Raw genomic sequence first — 4,928 nt, 5'->3', positions numbered from 1 at the left:
ACAGTGGCTCACTTGGGCACCCATGCCCCTGGCTGTCCTGGGAGCTGAGGGGAGGCACGAGGTAGCCCCCTGGATCTCACCTTGAGGGAGAAGACGAACCCCCAAAGGGCACTAGGTGGGAATGCCAGAAAGCAGGTGAGGGACTTGAAGCGGCCAACAGCTGTGAAGCCGAGACCCTTACAGTGAGGGCCTGGAGCCTGGGTGTCCCCACAGGGCGGGCGAGGGCGCTGGGGAGGACTCCGACTGCACTCAGGAGGATCATGGGATTGGGGTTCTCCACAACCCGCCATGTTCGCATTCGTGGTGATCCTTCCGGGCCAGCTGAGTTCTGGGCACCCTCCCAGAGGAGTTAGGACCTGCCTGTGCCCCTGAGGTAAATTGCGCACTCTGAGAACACTCGCAGTGGGGCCACCAATGTCTGGTCGAAACCGCGTGTTCCCACCCCATGAATCCGATGACGGGAAGCTGAATTGGGTGATCCGGGGTGTTTATTCAGGTGCCGATGGCAAGCTTGAAGTCAAGGTCGTGTCATGGAGCCCAGAACTGGGAGGAGAGAAAGGGGACCCCAGTAGGCAGGTGGAGACTTGAGAGGAGCAAGCCTGGGGTTCACAGGAGGGCAATGGGCAACAGTCACTTGGACTGTGGAGACATAGGGGTGCCCCATCCTCAGGTGTGGAGAGCCACCTAACAAGGTCATGACCTGAGTGAGAGTGGATGTGAGGAGCCAACCATCACAGGTCTGGAGCCCAGCTGGCCTGTGGCTTGCCTGGTCAGCAGCAGGGGTTGTGGCAGGATGAGGTGCCACAGCAGGCTGGGTGGGGACATGCAGGGCGGCAGAGCAGGGACATGGAGGAGGAGGCAGGGGCACAGCAGGTGGGCTTGCACACGGGTTGGCAGATGAGGGACATGCAGGAGGAGGGTTTGCAGCAGGAGGGGCCACAGGGAGAGGGCTGGCAGCATGAGGAGGAACAGGGGCCAGCCCCACAGCAGAGGGGCACACAGCAGGCGGGCTTGCAGCAGATGGGTGTACAGCAGACAGGGTTACAGCACACGGGTGTGCAGCAGACAGGCTTACAGCAGGAGGGCCCACAGGAGCTGGTGCAGACTGATTGGCAGGGGCTGGACCCACAGCTCACGGGGCTGTAGAGGAGGGTCAGGCAGGAGGCTGGGACACAGCAGGAGGACTGGCAGCAGGAGGGGGCAAAGCAGGAAGACTGGCAGCAGGAGGCGGCACAGCAGGTGGGGGCACAGCAGGAGGACTGGCAGCAGGTGGGGGCAAAGCAGGAGGACTAGCTGCAGGAGGAGGTGCAGCAGGGGGGCTCGCAGTAGCTCTCCGGGCAGTCATCCACCTCCCAGGAGGGGCCAGTATGAGCACTGGGCATGCAGACCTGGCTGCCATAGCTCCTGTCCCTGGAGCAGATGGACCTGGTGGACACAGCTGGAACACAGGTCCCGGAGAAGCAGCTGTCAGCCATGGTAGGAGTGTGGACTGGAGGAGGTGGTGGGACGAGGGAGGGAGGGAGGCCGTGAGTGAGGTGCTCGCTCCAGGAGGTCTGGGCTTTTATATCCCCCTGTGGCCTGTGTTGTTGCAACAAGAGGCTCATAAGCCACCCCTTGTTGTTAGAACCCCTGCTGGAAGCCCTCATCAGTGCTGTTTTATTTGTACAAAAGGGCTACTCAGCCTTGAAGACTGCAGGTTGTCGGGCTCTCTAAGCAAACACCACAGAGAAGCCAGGTACTCCTGGAGCCCTTGCCTGCCTGGAGCCTGCTCTGTCCGTCTCTGAGGGGCGTCGTGAAGCCAGCGTTCTGTGCCATGTGCAGGAGAGGAGAGCGCAAACCCAGCATCTCATTGACTGGACATCTTGGAGATGCAAGTTCAGGCAGAGAAGGGCCCTTGCTGCTCATGAGCTGTAGTCTCCCGCCCCACCCCAACAAAAGGTGGGCTGAGTATAGACGAGACCAGCCAACGAGAGAAGTCGTCAATGGAGAGACACACAAGTCTCTGGAACCCAACACGGGACAGTGATGGAACACATGAAGGAAACACAGAGGATGTTTCCAGAAGAGCCAAATTCACCATGTAGGATCCAGAAAGAGATGCCAGGGACTAGACCAGAGGATGTACACTGATACAGATAGGAACTGGAAACAGGGAATCTGGGACAGAAAAACCCCTGAGGACCAATAATGAGAGTAGCGATACCAGGAATAGAAAAGTGGGTGAAGGGAGACGTCGGACAGTGTAAGACATGACAAGATAATAATTTATAAATTATCAAGGGTTCATGAGGGAGGGGAGGGGAGGGAAGGATAAGAAAAAAATAAGGAGCTGATACCAAGGGCTCAAATAGAATGTTTTGAGAATGATGAGGGCAGCAAATGTACAAATGTGCTTGACACAATGGGTGGATGGATGGATTGTGAAAAGAGTTGTACAAGCCCCCAATAAAATGGTTAAAAAAGAGAGAGATGCCAGGGAAAGGGAGAAATAAAAGTCCCCAGAGTTAGGGGAACCATAGGTCCTTAGATTTGAAATTCTGAGCAACTATGTGTCTGATACATGGAAAACCATGTCTGTCTAAACACCCTGGTAAGAGTTCTGACAGCAAAGACAAAGTCCTAAAAGTGTCCCAAGAGATTTGCAGCCCGGGTGCCATCGTGGGTACATGTTGGGCTGCTCACTGCAGGGTCAGCAGTTTGAAACCACCAGGCCCTCAGAGGGAGAAAGAGGAGGCTCTCTGCTCCCCTAAAGAGGTGTCGTCTCTGAAACCCACAGGGGCCCTTCTGCTCTGTCCTGTAGGGCCACGATGTGTCGGAATCCACTTGATGGACGTGGGTTTCCAACTCTGTCGCTCTCCGTCCTCAAGGCAATGGAGCGGAATCTTCAGCACCCAGGGAATGGCATGACCCGTGAGGTGGAATCCACTTGCTGGGCTGTCAGGAGAGTGGAAGCATTTCGAATGGACAGCTGCACTGAAAGTTTGCCCCCATAACTGATCAATGAGAACAGCACAGCACGCACCGGCCAGCACAAGGAAAGGCAACTCCAAAGGGTGGGGGTGGTGAAACGTAAGTAACGGTGCGGGAAAATCAGCCCCAAGCAGTTGAAGGTTCTTCACTTTTTCAGGGAAAGAAAACGCATGTGCTCGACTTGACCAAAGACGAGATGTAGGTGGAATGGCATCACGGATAGCGTACGTGAAGAAAGAGAAAGGTCACAAAGAAGGCAGGACAGAAGGACAGACCACAGTGCATGGCAGAAGGGACTGAAGCGTGCTCTGGAAGGTGGAGCACTGACCAAGGTAAATGGGAGGGGCTGTGACGTGCAGGCGCCGAACAGAGTGTTTCAAAAGGCAGCTTGAGAAGACTAAGTATCATCACGAGCCAGGCAAAGACCTGGCGTTGGAACATAAAGAAGTGAAGAATACGTTCAGCATATCTCAAACTGAACGAACTTAGGAGGAAAAAAAAACCATTCCAGCCTTGGGCGACAATTTTGAAGGACTCTGTGGGCAAAATACCAAATGATACAAGAAGTGTCAAAAGAAGATAAAGGGATACACGGTCACTGAATATATATAAAGACTTGGTCGACATTCGCTCATTTCAAGAGGTAGCATATGATCTAGAAATGATGGTATTGAAGAAATCCAAGCTGCATAAATTCATTAGCATAAAACAAGGCTCTCGAAATTAATGTAATATTAATATCTTTTAAAAAATATTTTTAATTAATGAAGCCGTGGAAGTACTCACTAGTAGGCCAAGAAATTTAGAAGACAGCGACCAGGCCAACCAACTTGCGGAGCTCTGGATCTATGTTCATTCCAAGAAAGGTGCCCAGCAGAATGTGGAAATTATCACTCAATATCATTAACGTCACGTGTAAATAAAAATTTTGCCGAAGAAAATTTAAAAACAAATGCAGCAGTACTTCAACAGGAAGCAGCCAGAAATTCAAGCTGGATTCAGAAGAAGATGTGGCATGAGAGATGTCAATGCTGACATCAGATGGATCTTGGCTGAAAGCAGAGATTAACAGAAAGATGTTTGCCTGTACTTTATTGACTATGCAAAGGCATTTGACTGTGGATCATACCAACTATGGTTAGCATTGGGAAGAACAGTGTGGTAGTTACATAATTTCATGTCAAGTTAATAAATAGGTCTATGGTGGAGTCTAGTCTATCAATCAGGTCACAACCTGATGATGCCTCCTTGTGAGTGTGGCCTTGTCATGAGGATTCTGGGAACTTCCTCTCTTTCTCCCTTGACTCTCGCTCAGCTTAATCTTCCTGTTGGCAAGTCAGGTGGAGCCACGCTGAGACCTAAGCAAACCATGTGGCAGAGGCTCACACCAACCCCATGATGCTTCCACTGATATTCAATCCACAAGACCTTTCACCCACCGGCCTGTGATCTTCCTGTATTCGCCATCATTGCGTGTTCTGCGTGAGTCTGAAGAGGAATTTTTGGACTAGGATCAGACATATAGGCTAATATAGGACTTACGGACTTGATACGAACTAGGCTGGGATATTTTCTCAATGCACAATTGCTCTTTGATATAAAGCTCTCTTGCACACGAGTGTCTCTGGATTTGTTTCTCTCGTCAACCCGGCCTAACACAAATAGGAATTCCAGAGCACTTAATTTTACTCATGTGGAAACTGTACAAGAACCAAGAGGCAATCTGACACAGCTTAAAATCAGGAAAGGTGTGCACCAGACTTGTGTCCTTTCACCACACTGTTCCCTCTATGCTGAGCAAATCACCTGAGAAATCGGGCCTATGTGAACAAGAGCGTGGCATCAGGATGGGAGGAAGGTTCATTAACTTGTAATACACATATGACACAACCTTGTTTGCTGGAAGGGAAGAGGATTTGAAGCACTTACTGATGAAGATCAAGGATCGAAGCCTTCAG

At 51.5% G+C, this 4,928-nt stretch overlaps 1 pseudogene; it reads right to left on the bottom strand.

Annotated features, from left to right (window-relative positions):
* Positions 1-770: 770 nt before the first annotated feature.
* On the bottom strand, positions 771-1,475 carry LOC115873510 (annotated as a pseudogene).
* Positions 1,476-4,928: the final 3,453 nt, after the last annotated feature.

This window comes from Echinops telfairi, unplaced genomic scaffold (assembly GCF_000313985.2).
Source record: "Echinops telfairi isolate 266 unplaced genomic scaffold, ASM31398v2 ScPeMD7_7469;HRSCAF=8507_0, whole genome shotgun sequence".
Taxonomy (NCBI): Eukaryota; Metazoa; Chordata; class Mammalia; order Afrosoricida; family Tenrecidae; genus Echinops; species Echinops telfairi.
The sequence above is the reverse complement of the archived record's forward strand: the minus strand, read 5'-3'. Positions and strand labels throughout refer to the sequence as shown.